The following is a 19549-nucleotide window of genomic DNA, read 5'->3' as shown; positions in this document are numbered from 1 at the left end:
TTCACTGATGTCAGGGTATCCACACAGTGTGGTTGGACTGGCACTGGACATTTCAGAAGGGAGAAGTCTTGTCAAACTGACCGTCTCTATGTTTAAAAGTATCTTATGCATTTCTTCTGGAGGGTAAATTTCCATTAAATCTATCAGGGAAGGCCCAAATGTCATACTTGGATCTGTTTTCCCATTGTGTCCTTGTACTAGCAGGTAGTATTATCAGCACAACTGCTGAGGACCAAGGGACCTAACATCTCTTTCTACTCCACATGAGGTTTTGCCCATTTTGAGGGAGAACAAAGGGCAGAAAGGCAAACCCAATCCCCAAGTGGATGCACGTGACCCCCTGTGCTGGCAAGGGATGCAGAACTGAGCTGGCCCCAAGCTGGCTGTATGGGGCAGGAGCTGGATGTCAGACACAAGGGGCAGGGGAGGAAATAGATGCAAGCAAGGTTGAGCGTGACATATGGTTCTCTTTGCTCTTAGTCTAGCAGAAGTTTCTTAGTGGATATGAAGTCCTGTGCCTGGTTGTGCAAAGCCCATTAGCATATGTCTCTGCAGTGGGTTTCTGTGGCAGAGTTCCAGTAATTACTGTTCATTAGTATTCATTAGTACCAGGTCTTGCCTGATCTTGAGTTCATGTTGAATCAGCTCTGCTGTAACATTTTTGATATGGGCTGGATGTAGAGGTCAGCATGGAGGCATTAATTAGGCCCGGTAGTCAGAAGTTATTTTCATGGCTCTTCAGATAGGGTTTGTTTCAGATGCACCATAGCTTTTCCTTCTGAAGTGGAAAGCATATATGTAAAGTGGAGCAGTGGTGAGCCTGACACTCATCGGCTTGTGAATACAAACACATGAATTTAAAGAAAGCACTAAACTTGCTCTCTGGAGTGACCTGTTAAAATCTGCAGAGGTTTCAGGGACTTTTCTTTAGTGTCAGCGTGGCTCAGGAATGTTGACACTGAAAAGAATTTGAAGGTGCAAAATATGGATGATGGATAATAATGCATTTTGTATTTCTGACTGTTCATTTCTCTCTTGGACAAGTATTGCTGGTAATAATGTAGCTATGAGCTTTTAGGGTATGACCTCTGACCTCTACAAAAAAAAAAAGGAATACTGAACAACAAACCGACTCATGTCTTATTAAAAAAAAAGGGTAAAAAGTCATGTCAGACTAGTTGTTATTATATTAAACAGTCAAGTTTAAGGTACTCTTGGAACCCAGAGATACTTTTGAGAGGATACAAGAACTTTTCTGTAAGGGCTGAGTAAAATCTGAAGTTTTTTTTTTTTTTTTTTTTTTTTCTTGAACAGTTTTAAAGAAACTGAAAATTCAGTTCAAATGACTATCTTTAGATAAAATTGTGTTTTCTACGGAAATCTTAAACTATACCTTAATCTAAGAGCACGGCTCTATCTATCTTTTTCTGTACTTCAACAACCTGGAAAACCATGATTCTCAACATGTATATCTATAATTAATTGTAGCCATAAGCAGGCTCAGGAGAATGTTACTCACCTGAGAAGGAGAAAGTGGACAAAGATTCCTACATTCAAGAATACAGTCAAGATACAGACTTTCCCATAGACCACGCCTCCTCTAATAGAACTAAAGCCTGATGTGCAGAGATACCACTGGTGGTATCAGTCATTTCAGTAGCACAGGACATGGACATTATTTGAGGATGACCCCAAAGAAATGTGACTGATGGATGGGGGAATGAAAGCTTTTTTCCAGACTTTCTCATCTTTACTAATGAATAAAATGTTTAAGAGGGAGCAGGAAAAATTGTTCTCATAAAGAAGATTCACAGAATGGGACTGCTCTCCTCATGAAACCTTTTATTTCTGCACAACACTACTAATAGAGTTGTATATCTAGATGAACTTCAAATTACAAGGCACAAAGTTGTCTCCTGCTTCTGGACAATGACAGTGACAATGTGACAATGGCAACAGGACAAGACATCTTCTAGCCCCTTCCTGGCTTCCTTTATGGTAGGTCTTTTGTAGCATTCCGCTGCTCTTTTTCCATTTTATGGATCTTGGGTAAGCTGCTCAAAAGTGTGAAGTGAGGCTTTGCTTGAAACAAGCTGTAGTTAGGCTGTGAAACTCCTGCTGGGGATGCTTACATTTAAATAGTGACAAAATGAGTGGACGCATTCTTGGAAGAAAAATCCACTGGTGTCTATTAAATATAAAGACACCATCTTTGCCTCAGAAAGTTGCTGAATGACAAATTGTTGGGGGCTAGGAGCAGTCTGGGGGAAGCACTGCTGCTCGACCTGTTTCCGCACTCTTCGGCTGGCTAATGATGGAGACAGGATACTGGGCAAATGGACCTCTGCTCTGACCCAACATGGTCAATCTTACATTCTTATGTTATGGCTCCATGACATGTTACGGTCATGTTGAGATCTTGAAGGCAAAAGATTTATTTTTCAAATTCAGAGAGGATGGAACAGATGCTATCATGAAGAAATACCCTTGTTTTAAATGAAAATAACAAGAATACAAAAATACAAATTAGGAAAGTGCAAAAGTAACACCTCATAGAGCAAAGAGATCTCTGTTAGTAGTATGGACTACAGAGGAAGTCACTGCCTGTACATGAAGCCTTTTGAAATATTGCCTTGCTGTACACAGAAACAAGGAATGATTTTATAGCTTCAAGAGATGCAAGAGCCACCATGACCATGGGCAGACTGTAGGTGTGTTTGGTGAAGGAGCTGCAGGGATCTGCAGCCAGCAGTAGAAGAGGGAATGAAAAACCCAGTATCACATCCTGTTTGGGCTGGTTCCCCAGCCCAAAAAATCTGGCACCCTCCGAGTTGACCTTTGGCACCAGCTGGTTTATAGCTCAGACTCACACATCTGTCTCCAGAGCAGAACACTTTTTGGGCCTCACCTTGCCCTCCACCAAAAAGCGCACGCTCTCTGGATCCCAGCTGAACTGGATACTTTTCAATTCCAAATGATTTAAAAGGAGACACAATCCTTTTGTGGGGTTTTGATGTGTGAGATTTCTTTAAAGTTATGCTAGGGATTTTTGCAGTTTAATGATGCAAACTTGTCAAACATATTTGGGATGCAGTATGGAATACATAGCTTGGTGACTGCCGGACGGAGTATGATTCACAGATATCCTTAATTAAGCATTTTATGCAAACTGGCCTTGAAATAGATAGGCTTTGAGCCAGAACATTTAAAGTCAAGAAAGTTTCAATTGCAGGATCACTTACGTTTTGCTAGGATCTATTTGACTAAAAGGCAACGTGGATGTTGTAAATGAAACTTCTTCTTCCCTCAAGAAAAATAAAACGCAGACTCCACTAAATAAGAAATAGCAAGCCTTTTCTGCCAATAAAAAAAAAATAAAATTCTCTTTACCTGAGGATAAGAAAAAATTAAGTTCAGTAGTGGTACCTTCTGCATAGAGGACTCCTTTACTTTCTTGTCATGCTTGGCATCTTGTTTTAGGATCCCTCTTTGATGTTGTACTCCTGCTGCAAGAGAATTGTTTCTAGTTCAGGGAAAGAATGATGCGTGTTTAATAAACAAACCTGGGAACTAATACAAATCTGTGTTGACAAATGCTTGTCAAGAAGGAAACCAAAGAAACAAAATCAATACATGGTCTTGCATTAAATCACATTGTTTACAGATAGCTATCTTGCAACTTCTTCTTCTTTTATTTTTATTTTTTATTTTTTTTTCTTTACTAAATAGCTGTCCCTGATTAATTTAAGATAAACCAGAATTTGGCTTTATAGCAACAAAAGTTTAAAAAAAAGTTTACAGCCAACCTCTTCAAATATTCTGTCGTTTTTAAGGAAAAAAACATTCCTCCCAGCCTTCCTTATTCTGACACCATTTTACTTTAGAAGATCTCAAAGTACAAGTGAATACATGACACTCGCAGTGTCTCCAGTGTACACATTTTACGTTTGATTTATGACATTACTATATAGGTGCACTTGACAGCTTTCAGATTGAAGCAGAGACAAGAGAGCTTTAAAGTGAGATGGGTTATCTGGGTAAATCTATCAAGGGTTCGTCCTGGGAGAACAAGGAGAGAGGCTTTGTAGAGCCCTGCTGTGTAGCAAGCCTCCATGCTGAGCACATCCCAAGCTCCCTGACAGTTGCGCTCAGCCTTCACTGTAATAACGAATAAAAGGGAGCTCCCTGTAGATTACAGATCTTCCGTGTTTTGACATTGACCTTAATACATAATTTAACCACAAAGCCTGAGAAGTGTGGAACAAGATAAGAAAAGACCACAGAACTGGCAAATAAAGTGATGTTCAATCAGAAATCATATTTGTTCCTGATAGTGGAGATGTGGGCATTAAAAAGGGAGACAGAGAGAGATTGAGAGAGAGAGAGAGGGAAGAAGAGAGAGGGAAGAACAGTCTGGGTTATTTGAAGACTTATGGATCTCTTTTAAAGGACATACAGTTGTCAAATAAAAGTTTGTCCTGGATTCACAGTAAGAAATAATAATAATAAAAAAGTCAATGGTTATTAAATTTTCATAGACACTGGATAGCTTCTTTTCTCAAAATACCGTGATGGCACTTGCCATGTTTGCCTCATATTTGTGTTTTTGCTTTTAGCTCAATGGACAGTGGAGGAGGTGGTACATAGCATTACCATAAAGTTGTCTTCAGGCAGTTATTTAGACTAATTGTGTTTAATATCTGCCTATTCTTGACCTTATCTTGGGATTCTACATGAAAAGAAACAATTGTTTGGATGCAAGGAGTTTGTAGGTTTTTCTGCTTGTTTACAGAGAACACTCAATACACAAGTGAAGTGCACAGTGGGATGGGCTGGCTGCATGGCAATGGCATATTTTTACTGTAGTTGAAGGCTCATGCAAAAGAACAGGATTTTTAGCGTAAAGGGTGTGACTGTAGACACTGTTAAAATTAGGCACAATTCTTATGGGAACATTATCAGAGATAAAATGAGGTACAAAATTAAAAAGAATGCTTTTCATCTATCACAAAGGAGGTAAGGAGTTGGGGAAAAGTGACTTTTCACCATTTTTATTGGTTTTATTATTTCATCTTTATCTGAGGTAGGATGTGGGAACATAGGCCCAGTTAATCTTACATTTTTGCTTCTAAGCCTTTTCTTTATAGCTCATGACTCACTTGCTCTTGTTATGTTACAACATCTGGATGGCAATGGCTTCAAGAAAATGTTCCTACTTAAGTCAATGGAATTTTAAACGCAAAATCACTGAATATATTTACATTGAATGAAATTTAAATTTAAATTAGAGTTTGAGTCTGGTTACAGAGCTAAAAATTGATGCCAACTTATGGATGGGATTTCCAGCCTCCCCCTCACTCCCAAGTCTTTCCTATGTTAGAAATTCATGTAGGTGCCTAAGTCACTTGGGTGGTTATGAATGATGCACTCAGTGGTTCTTTAGTTGCAGAGCACAGGTATGTAATTGGGCTGGTCTGAGTATAACACTTTAAATTGGGTGTGAATATTGTGACGCTTAAAATAAGGCCAGACGCTGAGAATGAAGAATTAAACATGAAAGACAATACACTCTCTGATGTACAAAGCTGGGATTTCATTTCTTTTATTTTCAAAAGCAAACAAGTGAGCAAACCACTCTAAGGGAATTAGGGTATCTCAGTATCATCATTTGGAACCTTTGTTTTGTGCTTACTTTGTAACAGCATTTTTTTTCCCTGTTTGTTTTAAATGTATATATGTTTAAAATACCGTGTCAGACATATGTTTTTTCACAGCAGTCTGCACAACCAGAAAGAGCTCAAGTCGGAAATAAGGTTTTAAGTGAACACAGTACAATGGTCGTCACATTAGCTCCCTATCACCACGGCACTCCACCCGCCCCATAACCCCTCTGACACGCTCACTTTCATTTCAGCAATACAACCTACCCCGCTGCATACTTCAAAGGGCTGAATATAATACTTCAGCCCTCGACCGCCTGCTACATTATTGAAGAACATTATGACAGTTAAAATCCCAAAGCTACACGGCAAAGCCTTCGCCAGGATAAACTGGCTTAGATAATACTAAGGATCAGACCCTAAGTGAACTTCACAGTGTTTACACCAGACTTGTTAAGAACACAAAATTTACTACTTCTGCAACAATTTTACCATTTGAAAAAAAGGAAGAAAATATAAAATAAAACCCCCACATCTCAAAAAAAAAATCTCAGTTATTTCAAGTCCACATATGCAGTTTTTTTGACAATATGCTAAACTACAAATACAAAACAAAACCTGGTATTGATATGGAGAGAATTGAGCGAACCAGTTGAGGCTCTTTGAAAGAAATCCGGGACAAGAAACTGAAATGACTCATGGAGAGTACAGTCAGTGAGGTTTTTACTTACATTGGAGAGGAGACAAAGCAATTTTGTTCTGGTTAAAAATGATCCTGCATTAAACCTGGCAGGAAGGTTGGCGAGGCAGTTTCAGAGAGGGGGAGATACACTGTACTAGGTCGGCTAAGTTAGCGGCAGTAAATGAAGTCCTTGCCCATCCATTTGGATCCAGATGTGTTAGCTTGTCTTTCAAACCTCCTGTTACACAGCTTCATCTTTTTCATGATCATTTTTGATTGATTTATAAAAAGACGCCATAGATTTCCCTGAAAATACATTAATAATGGTATGATGCTACAGGTGATGCCTGTTGTATATACTGCCATAACAGCTGCAGCTCCAAATTTAGTAGCCTGCCTTCCTGGTACACCAGCAGGAAGATCTGCCTGTGCAATGCTTTGCAAACCAGGGCATTAAGAGTCCAAGAAAAGGGACAAATGGCAAGAGGAACTGGGAAGTGAAACAGAGTGTTTTGGAATTGGCAAAAAGTCCAGGGAATTGTAATCTGGTGTGACATTTTCCTGTCCTCATTAGTACTAACTTTCACAAACTGATGGAGAGCTGGCAGGTCTGCAAATCTTCTGTGATTGCCTGTAGAGTCATAAAGGTTGGAAATGCAGTGATCGCTCACAGGATGGCTGATGGGGCAGTTACTGATTTATGGAAGGGACATACTACTCTCATCGCATTGAGGCACCATTAGAGTGGCTACCTGATTTGATCAGCAGGCCACCAAGAGGATCTATTTCAGGAAAAAGCAGACAAACAACCAATCAAAAAAAACAAAACAAAAAAAAAACAAAAAAAAACCAACAAAAGCAGATTCTACGGAGGGTCTTCCTTGAGGAGAAAAATGGAAGTTTATTTTTCTTTTTGCTAAAGAGACAGTACCTGGAGTAGATAAAAGTATCCAATGATTTAAAATTAGGGTGAATGCTAAAAAGATGAAGACAAGGATCAGACAGGTGCATAGAGGCTATATGAAAGCTATAATGGTAAATAAAACAGAAGAAGAACAAAATTTTTGACTGAGTTTGGTGCACAGAATTACCAACTTCTTTAAGAGTGTAGTGGAAGAAAGGACATTTGATCATCAACGTTCCTCCAGGAGGAAAAGCTCTCTGGAGGAGATGTTATTGAAAATATAAATGGGACAATAGAGTAATTTATCACAAACTCAAAACTACCAGGCCAATTCTTATGAATTAAGGGCATTGAAAAGTGCCCTTGTTCCAAACTGCACTCTCCATGGTGGATCAGTTGAAAGCTTTCTTAATAGTCAGACTAAATGTTTGAACCCATGACTGTGAATGCCAGTTAAATTGGTCTGTAGGAGAAATTCAAGCACTTTTTTTTTTTTTTTTTTTTATTTTTTTTTAAGGCCAAAAATAGCTTTGGCAGCTGATGTGAATAAATATAAAAAAGTCCAGTATATGTGCCAATATCAAGAAAGGAAAAGAATTCACGCATTTGCAAAAACACTCAGACTACAGCAGGTAATGAAATGAATAAATAGAGTGCAGGGGAAAGCTGTGGATTTGCTCAACAAAGAAAGATGCTGCAAAGTCAAAAGAATGGCTAATAAAACAAAGCACAAATGGCCTCCATGTGATGCACAAATTAGGCCCAGGAGCCCAAATGAAAGAAGTGAGAGAAACTGAAACACACTTGTTCAAAAGAAAGTATAAAGTTGGAGAAGTCAAAGGTGAGACTGAAATTTGAAAGCAGGGGACAAATTCCAGGCCTGGCCAAGTGTGAAATGTCACTGATGTTCAAAGGCACAAAGAGTAAAGCAAGACTTTGTGGTAATGCATTAAGGGAAACAAGTAGTCCATGGGCATAAGCTTGGTCTCGTCACCAGAATGTGTGCAAAAGCCCAGTAGATTCATAGCCCCAGGAACAAACCTGAACCAGACGTGAATGTGCCAATGCGTGAAGTGAAGTGTGCTCGCAGAAAAAAGGGGTCACCTGGTGACATTCAAGGTACAGTTAATGGAAGATGCAGAATCTCTTACATGTGGCACTAATAAAAGTGCAGCAAAACATGACAACAGATGGCTTCATTCACAGGATCAGCCAGCGCAATAAAACAGGCTTGTTCTTTGTAGCTGTGGAGAAAAATAGCAGAAAGGATTGGTCTTAGGTTTTGCAGTGACCACAAGAAGCTGAACAAGATCATTTAAAAAGGAAAACATTTCCATTTGCTCTCAAGGAATTAAATGCTTGCTAAGATGACAAAAGCCAAGTTCTTCAGAAGATAAGATACAGAGAAGGGGGTTTGGCAGATTCTCCTGGACACTGAATGCTTCAAAATTTGCACTTTCACATCACCATTTTGCAGATGCTGCTTCTTGAGATTGTCTTTTGGAAGCCATTTAGAACCAGAAGCATTTTGCAGCACCATGACCCAAACACTAGGAGGTCTCCCAGGGATGAAAATGCATGAGAATGACATAATAGAAAGGGGAAGCACTATTATTGAACACCAAGACTGCTTGTGAAGAATACTGGAAACTGCAAAAAGAAAAAAACTTAACAACACCAAATTGTCAGTCTCAAACTAATGAGAGAAATAGAACATGAAATGAGTGACACCTGACTCATCTACGGTAGAGGCCTCAAGGACTATGGTGACAGGACAGGTGCATGAATGCATATTCTAAGCAGAACATGCAAACGGCCACAGAAAGTTTTTTGGTTTTGTCTGGAATCAAAAGGCAAGGGACTAAGCATAGACCACTTGAATCAAAAGCCAAGAGACTGAGCATAGAACACTTTTGGCAAAACCCAAGAAAGGACTTGTTGAAACATTGTCAAGATCACCACCTTTACAGACAATACGGTTTGCTTGAAGAATGCAACCAGGTGAACTGGAATGAGCTGTAACAGAGTGTATGACCACTACAAATGTATGAAACTGTCTTTATCCTGGATGTGGAGTGAGTTATCCAAGTGGTCATACAAATTAAAAGCAGAGAATGATAAAAAAACAGTAACTTTTCATGCTCACGTTGGATCTTCTGGAAATCAGTCACAAAAAGTCCAAGAATAGCTGTTATCGCAGTAAGACAAAAGAAAATGTAGGGAAGAAGTTCATTGAGAAGGACACCTTGGGTTGGCTAGTCAAAAAACATACTAGTGAAGGTGTACTTTAGTCAGAGACAAAGAGAAAGATAACAAATGGTGAACATCAAATTTGCTTTAACTGCTTCAGTAGATTTATCAGTTTGGCTATAATGTCTATATTAATTGTTAAGTTCCAGGTTCTAGACTGAGAAGTGACCTATGATTTCTGTTGATAAGCCATGGCATATAACTAATTGAAAAGATAACAGGTTTAGGTGTGATCAAGTGAGTTACAGCCAATGCGTAGTTGTTAAGAAAGGGAACAGATATTACTGCACTAATTCTGAACTCCCAAATGCCTCTACATCATATCCATTGTAACATAAGACATCAAAGGCTTGATTCAGTTGCCCATATATAGGCCACCTGTTCCATTTAAGATGTGCAGGCATATCCAAAACATCCACAGGAAACTGTCAGATATAATGCAGGACTTAGAGGAGACCTGAGTCTTACTAGACTGGCAGATGGAGGCCATGGTGGACACCCTAGGCATTTCAAATCCTGTAGGTACACATATGTGAGCAACTCAATTGAGCCTTTAACCACGCATACCCAGAGGCAAACCAGAGCACGTGCTCTGCATGAGGAAGAAAATACTTGACACAAGAGAAACCTGTAAACAAAATGGAAATTCAGAATAGATATTTGAAACCCAGAGATGAGCATTAATCAGAGGACAACATATAATTGTGATTTTTGGCAAAGAGCCTAGAGGAGCCAGAATGGATGCAACACTGTAACAGTCACCAGGTGTTTGCCACAGCCAGAAATACAGACTTCAGCATGATTGCTGCTGTCAGAAAAGAGGAGTGAAGATACATCACCTGGTTTACATTCTGGGATGGGAGCCAGTGAATGGACTTCACAAACTTACTGTCTTGATATTGTGCTTATAGGAAAACTTATTTACACTTTGGTATTTGGCTCATATCCCTGTTTTTTTTTTTTTTTTTTTTTTTTTTTTTTTTTTTTTTAAATTAGAGCTACAAGGTCACCTTATAAAAGAGCTGAATTCCCCTGATTAGCTAGCTCAGCTCAAACGTGGTGTGGCACATGTGGTGTGTTGGGGGCTCAGTGTTCAGTAAGGAGTTAGTTATCCCATCACCAGGGTGAAGATGAGCGTGACCTTGATCTTCTGGTCTTCAAGATGTAAACAAGAGGCACCAAGTAGCTTCTAGAACAACATGGCTCTTGGATCAGCAGTACTCAGCTGTCGATGCTGAGCACAGTCACCTTTGTACTTGAAAGGTTGGGCTACCTTGGGGAAGAGTTGAATTAATCTGAAGAGCTGTTTCCCACAGTCATTTCTGTGAGTTCTCCTTTCACTTCTGTTGACAGGTAAAAACTACCTCCAGCTGCCATTGATAAGATTACTCTGAGCTCTTCCTTCCGCAGGTTTCCCCTTCATGTTTGGTATCCAGGTCAATCTGTGGTCATCCAAAGCAGGTCCTTTCAGAGCCGGTAGGCTGCAACTGAGCTGTGCTGAGCACTGCAGTGCTCACTGGAAGGGAAGCTGCAGATGTGCAGTGCTCAGGGTTGAGAGCCTTCCTGATGGGGAGGGCAGACACCGTGGTGACATGGGGGTTTTTCTTGTGGAACATGCCCGTGGCACTTTACAGACAAGGATCAATCTCTGTCCTAACACAGAGTTGTCATTTCAAAGCTGTTTTAGCATTACAGATATAAATAAAAAGCGACCCATCCCACCAGATTGCTACATTTGCATTTTTTTTCTCTTTTAACTTGCACACAGCTGAACCAAATTATTTTTTGTCCAGTAAAAAGAGAAAAACCTCTCCCCAAAACGTGCTGACTGTTTCCTTTCATATCAATTTTTTCCGTATGCTTTATGAAATTTTGAAAACGCAGGGTGAATAATTGCACTGTTGATAAAAATATAAGTAGCAGAGGCTAAAGAAGGAAAGAAACATCTTTAAAAATTATTTTTATTTTTTGAGTAAAAAGGCCTGGGAGAAATCAAAGTCCTCTTGGAAACTTCAGTGGTAGCTTTGCTTGACTGCATATTATGGACTCAAGAGTTCTGTGAGTGGACAGGCCAGTCCATTTAATTTCTATGACACATGGATTTTCTTTAATAGGATGGTTACAAACAAAATTCCCATGCTGGAAAACTATCTTGAATGGATCTGAGGTCCCAGCATAGATCACAATTCATCCTTTGTTGCTTTAGGAAATGTTCAAAGCTGTGGAGGAAGTTTTCCTCTCTCTGTTGCATACATGTACATGGAGAACAGGATATTAATGGGTGTCTTCAATCATCTTAGCTACTGTCTTGGAACTGGGGTACAGGACAAACAACATTATGTCTTATGTTTACAATGTCTTCAGATGAAACCTGAAGGTGTTCAGGTGAACAGGACACCTTCAGGACAGGTGACTTTCTTCATGCAGAAGGAGAGGAATGTGTGGATTCAGAAAACTGGTAAGAGGGATGGCAGGTTTCCTAAAGTCCCTCAATATATTTTTCATAAGTAACTAATTCCCTTCTACTAAAAAAAATAGTTGAACCAATTTAATAACATGTTCAATTGAAAAAAAATTGTTAAGAGGAGGAAACCTTTTGGGTCCCAATTACTGTTAATTTGTAATCCAGTGAGGTCAAGTACCTGATTAAATATTTATATAGGAGAAAGGTCATAGTCTTTTGTGATCTTCTTTGCCCTGTGTTAATTTTCCATCGTATACGATGTCTTCCTTTTGGAGAACACATTATCAGAGAAAGGAAGCCTTGCTTTTGGCCTCAGAGAAGGCAACTGTTGGGTTTTGATGTCGAACAACTGAAATCAATCTCTTGTAGTTAGGTACATTTTTTGTTTAAGATTTTCCAAAGCTATTTAGTGATTTTAGGTTTCTCAGTGTTTGAATACCCAGCTTGAGACCTTTGAAAAGAACAAGGCTTAAAGGAAATGAAGAGTATCTGATTCCTGGAAGTTTGGCCTTCCAAAATCATGTCACTTTTGAAAGCCTTGGATCCAAAGAACACAAAATTATATTAGTTTTATATCTGTTATAATTTGTTATGTAAATTAAAATCCCCAGAAGAGGCTTTTCATAACAGCTCAAGGGTTTCTGATGAGGAAACAAGCATCTAGGCAGAACTCAGCCAAAAGTAAATGGAACCAGCAGAGCTTTGCCAGAGTCGGTGTGCCCACTGTATGTATGGAGGGGCAACCCACATGCAAACCATTCTGCCAGCTGCAGGGATGGGGCAGGTGCAGCTCAGCCAGGGCCTTCTCTAGCTGTGGCACTGCATGGGGCAGTTCGGTCGTGGGGCCTTGGACATCCGCATGGAGTGAAACCAGCACCTTCAAGAGGGCTCTCAGGTATGGCCGGTGTGTGCAGCATCTCCCTGCCAGTGGCAACCTTTGGCATCCTCATGCAGCACAAAGCCTCTGTGGAAAAACTATTTTGTCTTCCTCACATTAAAATTAATATCTCTTTCTACGCACTTGGTTTTGTGTGCATTTGTTTCTTCTTGTTTATCCTGATATAATTCTGTCCTTTTACTCAATTTTAATTTTCTATGTATCTGTGTGAGACACACACACACACACACACACACACATTAGAAATGTTATACTTTCAGTTGAAAGGTTTTATACCTGGCAAATGTATTAGATAATCTGGAAGCCAGAGAAAACATTTAGGACAACTATTGTGCAGAAGCATGGCAATAATTTCTACGTGTGGTTCATTTGCCATAACCACTTACACCATGTATCATCCAAACAAAACCTGGGAGTGTGAGACAGTTATGGGGTTTTCTATTTACAAGGCAGATTTTTAGCTGAGAAAAATCTGAATGAGGTAGTTCATACAAAAGCCAGTGGAGCTGTAACGCTCCTATAAGGGCATGCAGTCAAGGGCATTGCTCTTGTGCCCATCCTGTGCTGTTTCAATGAGATGGGAGCAGGACCCTAAGTGCTGCTCCAGAAGTCCCCTGCCTTCTGCAGTCCTGGCCTTTTAACTTTAAGAACAACTGAAAGGCTGTTTTCGTTGCACTGGATAGCATTCACTTTTATTTTAATTGCACACTAAATAATATTTTGGAATGATATTTAGGGATATTTTCCCAGTGTGTGCATTTTCCTCACTGCCAGCCATTAGTTTAGCTCAGTTGAATAAAAAATTGTCTTTCAGCCAGAAAATGCCATACAGTACTGCAAGGAAGTAAAAGAAAAATTACAATTTGTATTTAATTTTATAATGTTAATTCTGAAATCTTTAAACATAACCCATCTTTTACAAAGTGTACGCTTGTTCATAAAGCTTTATTATTTTTAAATGAAAAAAAAAATGAAAGCAAACAGATACATCATTATGTTTCTTATGTTAAATGAATGATGGCACAGAAATCCCAACTTCTCCCAGTTACAGGAGTGCAAATCCAATGAAACAATTCTGGGAATTCAATAACGTTTTTTTCTGGACATTCTATTGCAGTGCTCAGGTTGGGTAGAACTTGGACTGGCAACTGTGCTTTATTTTCCTGCCAGTTTTAACTTAACCCTCAATTACTTATTGGCTAAATTAAATGTCTTTGGCCAGTGCACAGTGAGTGGTGTCAGGAGAAAGATAAGACTGTTCACCTATTTGCTATAACATTTTCCCCCCTTGCTGATGTGTAGAAGAAATGGAGTCCCACTGCTAACACTTTGGAGATGGAAGATGGCTGAGACAAAGCAAGTAGTGGTTACCTTAGGGGGGGTGTTGTCTGTAATTTTTATCTTCTTGACTGTGTGGAAAGGAAAGCACTGCCTGCTGATTTCTCCATGGGACGATGGCACAGATGCAGGAAGAAGTAAGAACCACGTGGAACACAGGCCTCTGTGCAGGACTATTTATTTCAGTTTAGAAGGAAAATGAGCTTTTCTGGAAGTTTTCAGTTTCTTTATTGCTATGTTGTCTCTCAGTGCAAACTGAGGCAAGTGAAATTCTCATGGCCTTACATCCTGGTTTGTTTCTCTGGCATTTGTTAGGGTGGTGAAGCCTAGATGTGGTACTATATCAAGATAGAAAGATAGAATTAGCTTGATCAAGCACACTCTCCAAGTCTAACAGAGAGCAGTCAGAGACACATGGAAAGACTGCTCGCTAATGATGCTGAGACAAGATGTCTTCTATTGAACTATTTTGTACCATTATCCTCACTAGCTGGGTTTTCTTTGTAGATTTCTAGCCCACCTACAGCCAATGGATGAGGCTTCCAGAGCCCCACATGGCATAAGTAGAGGCTTCAGAGGGTCCTTCTGTCCAATAATAAACTAAATTAAGGGACGTCTTCCAGAGGGCCTCTCTTACCCTGGCCAAATTTCAGAGAACACTACAGTTTCAAATCTTGCTATACATCTACCAACTGGATATTTGCCTTCACGGCTTCTCTTCCTCACAATGTCATAATGTCTACTTGGCTTTTTCTTACCTTAACCTCATCTTCTCTGTTGCTCTCACATTCATCTCTTCCATGTCTTTTCATCTCTTACTTTCCTCCTCTTTATCCCCTCCACGTTACCCTGCCCTTTCATGAACAACTGAAGAATTAACAGAACATTTGCTGTCATAATTCTAGACTTTTCCTTTGTCAGGCTTGGAATGTGGGTTTTTGTGCATATTGGCTACGTGTAATTCCCTGTGTATGTAATATTGAGGAGAGTGAGAGTTGAGTGTTGGGTCATTAGAAGACAGAATTAACTAATCTGATATTACACAGTCCAACATGAACTAGCTAACCTCTGTTCACATTTAATTCACTGGGTAGAAGTTGGCACTTAAGAAGGATTTTATTTTAGAATAGAACCTTTCAGTACAGAGAGAGAATCCTTGTTATAAGAAATCATATCTGTTCTTCTCCCAGAACATGTAGAGTTGAAGGCCAGAAAGTGATCATTCAGTCAAGCCTTCTGTTACCATCACAGATGATTATGTATACTAAATTACAAAAATAAAATCCAAATAACTTGTGCTTCATTGAAATAATATCTCCAGAAAAGTGACCAGTCTTACATGGAAAAGGCCAAGAAATTAAAAAAAAAAAAAAAAGCTGTAGAGTTTTCAAACTTAATTGCCGTCCCCCAGTGCTAAAAACATATACACTTTTTCTGATCTAAATTTTCTGGCTTCAGCTCCTCAGCCTCTGGGTTCTCATTATTCTTCTCTCTTCTAGAATTTTGCACTGGATTTGCTACCTGAGAAGGTGTTTATGTACTGAAATCATGTAGCCTCTCAGTCTTGCTTCAATAAAATAAATACATTGAGCTCCCTGAGAGTCTAACTGTATTTTCTCCAGGATTTATATACCTCTTGTAGTGCTTTCTTCACATTTTCCATTTTTTCCATTTCCCTCTTAAAGTATGGACAACACATCTGCTCACTATTGTCATAAACTATCTCTTTCTCTTGTTCCTGCCTCCCCTATTTAAACATACAAAGGCTGTGCTTTTTTTTTTTTTTTTTTTTTTTTTTTTTTTTTGTCACTCTAAGACACTTCGTGTTCTTGCTGAGCTGTAGTTACACTGGAGTTTGTTTATTTTAATTTATCTGCAGATATTTTTTGTGTAATATTCTAGAATTGCATGGTAAGTTATTACCATAAAGCTTCAGGGTAATTGCCTGCTAGTGTGTTCCATGTAACGTTAAAGGTCCAGTAGTTCTCACTGTGCTCCCAGCAGAAAGAGCTTGAACACTGGGTATACAATGACATTTTTCCAAAATCTATCAAATCTGGGTATTAACACAGTGACAGACTTCTGCAGAGTGACACTAGCCAAATAATTTGACTCACCATGTTGCATTAGATTTTTGTGCATGTCAACAGTCTGTGTTGTGATGAGCCAAAACACTAAGGGAAACAGTGCTCTTCCAGAAATGACAATTTAAGCCCATTTTAATTTTGTTACTTCACTAAGCTTACAGGTTGGCAGCTGAGAATCTAGCTCACCCCCCCAATAAGTCTGTTGCTTTCAGCCAAGGAATTTGCAGTATGTTTTAATGGAGAAAATTAATTGCATAGCAAAGAGCCTGGTGACTTTGGAAGCCAAACTATAGACTCAGAAGAGAGCACATTTCTAAAAGAGGATACTAAAGAGCAAACTCCTATTCTTAAGTGCATAAAAATACGATTTTGGATTCAGTATTATGGGCTGTTAATCTGCATTTTTCTACTTGTGTTCCAGCCTAAGTAAGGATTTTGTCATTTTCAGATTTCTCCCTGGCTTTTTTTTTTTTTTTTTTAAACTGGTACAGTTTGAAAGGGAGAAACCCCATGCCTGCTGACTGTCTCATAACATCTGTGTTACTAGAACTGGATTAGGAGATACAGGAAGGCCTTGATCCAACAGAACCCTTGAATGTACGCTAAACCTGAAGAAAGCTTAGACTGTAAGGTGCTAGGAACAGAGTTGTTTTGTTGCTGTTCACACAGTGCCTTTCACAATGGCATTCTTGCCATGACAAAAAGCTTCCAGGTGCTCAAGTAATAAAACTGAAAAATATGCAAATAGTCTCATTGAAGATCCAGTGCTTTGACGGATCAGGGCCACAACTCAGCGGATGAATGATGTTGGCTCACAGCAGCTGAACAAGCCCTATTGTTTTAGGAAGCTGTCATCTTGTGCTCCAAATTCTAATCCTTCATTAAAAATAGCCTCTAGCATATAATTGCAAAAATAGCCTTCCCCACTTGGACTGACAGCAAATTGATGCCGTGTTGCCTCTAGCTTCTGTAATAACTGGAGACAGCAGCTCAGAATGGCCTATATTCACTCCTTTCACTTCAATATCTTGTTGACTCTGAAGCCTAATGATGGCTTTCTCAGAGTCCATGCTATTATTTAACTTAGGAGCAAATACACAAGAAACATGAAGAAAATGATCAACAGGATTTTATGTCTTTAGAGCATTCAAAACTTAAAATGTGTGATAATTGTTTTCCAAGTGATCCTTTTCTTCAGATATGATCCTCTGTTTCATGACAGGGAAAGGCCACCATCTGCCTCTCCATGGTGAGTTCTGTATTTTGTAAAAAAACATATTTGTTACTATGGAGGAAATTGGAACTTGTTCTTAAAAAGTCACACTTTTAAGGTTCTTCTGTTTTGCTTTACACACATAAGAATGTAATTTTAGGTAATTTCCAGATTACCATGTTTACAATAAAGAGTTACATGTTTATTCCCAATGGCTTACATTTAAGTTTGCTAGCTCGCCTTCTGACTGTAAATGTGCATAACGTGCTCATGTGAACTATTCATTTTTTCCCCCATTCAGTTTGCAGATGAAAGAAACATGGAATGAACTGAGTAATATAACTAACTAACTAAATAAATATCCAAGACAAGGCCAACTGTACTGCAGCCAGTCAAGAACATTTTTTTTTTTTTCAACATCTGTTGAAAAGCATCTGTGGCATTGGACTAAGAGCAGGTGCAGGATTCAGGAACATGGATATTTGAGATGCAGATGGACAATGTGTATAAAAATTTTTTTGAGAATCTGGCAGTTAAAATAACATATTCCAAGGTAGCCCTGGGAATTAAAGGATGATCTTTTCCTGAGGTTCAGACTTAAATATTTGGTGTTGAGTATGTGTGAATGAAGGGGAAGTTTGGAAATCTGGATAAATTCTAGCATGGTCTAAGGAAAGTATTTTGATCTGGAACACTGCAAATAAAGACAGTTACAGTTCCAATACAAACCTTTTTATCTATTTATCTATATCTATTTTAGAAAAGGCATTAGTCCTTGTGAAAATGTGATTTTATAAACAAAGAATATATGTAAGACTGAAAAAAGTCATACAGTTTGATAACAATTTGTTCTTTCACTGTAATAATTTGAAAATAAAGTGTGCTAATGAAAATTGAAATAATGTTAGACTTTTGTAAGAATGTCTTTATGACCCACCTTAAGGAATATACAAGAAAAAATATTTAGTAAGAAATGCTTACTTTTTTTTTTTTTCCTTCCCTTTTTCCTGTAAAATCCTCTTGGTGTTAATTTGCTAAAGACATTTCAGAATGTAGTCTTCTGTGACACAGCTGGTATCAGGGGCTGCATAAAACCTGCAAAGTCACAGAATGACACAGTCTATGATATCTTCTGTAAATCAAAAAACACCATTTAATTTCAAAGGGAAGATGTGGAAAAAAGAATGTTTTCTAGATTTTATTTTTTTATTTTTTTTTTATTTTTGCTGAGGACTTCTTGATACTCAGAAACATTACTTGAAACAACCAGAACATAATCTGGGTATTAAGTTAGTTTTTCTACCATCTCTGCAGGCCTCTGTAATTACAGATTTTTTCCCTGCTGTGACAAAGACTGTTGAGTTGAAGTATTTCAGAATATTCAAAATACTTCCCATTTACTGTAGTGGAAATACAAGGAAAAATACAATGCATGCAAAGGAGATGAAAATAACCTATTACCAAAGAATTTGTTTTCATGTGGTTCATAGTTTATTTTGCCAAAGTATTTTTGTAAGATACTGATATTCGTCTTTGCAGGTGGGTTATGACTTGCCCTATTTATAACAATGTATGATTATTTTACTTGTGAATTTCTGTTCACCAGGGTGATAATAAACATACGCTCTGCTTTCCTGCCTCTACAGAGCTGGAGGCGGGTTTTCACCTTGTCCTAGTTAGACCAGTCATTGATACAATGTAGAGCCAATCATTAAATACAGCTGTATAGTTTGCCTTACTTCTCCTTCAAAATATATCTGAGACACCTTATAGTTTTAGCTGTTTCAGGCTCTTCCTTAGCAAGTAAAGAAATGCTAGAGGAGATTGTCTACAGACTTAATTGCACTTTCACTTATGTCTGACAAACTAATTGTTAATTACTAATTTAATGTAGCTTTGTTGATCTGTTTATCATACAAAAAAAAGTATATTGTGCTTGTCTTTTATTATTGTTGCATATCAAATGGAGGTGGGATTTGCCTCAATTTTTGAAGACTTGTTTCAACAGAGCATAGCTAAAATTTGCAAGAATTATTTTAGTAATATTTCCCCA

The sequence above is a fragment of the Anas platyrhynchos genome, chromosome 1, assembly GCF_047663525.1.
Source record: "Anas platyrhynchos isolate ZD024472 breed Pekin duck chromosome 1, IASCAAS_PekinDuck_T2T, whole genome shotgun sequence".
Lineage (NCBI taxonomy): Eukaryota > Metazoa > Chordata > Aves > Anseriformes > Anatidae > Anas > Anas platyrhynchos.
This window is presented reverse-complemented; position numbering follows the sequence as displayed.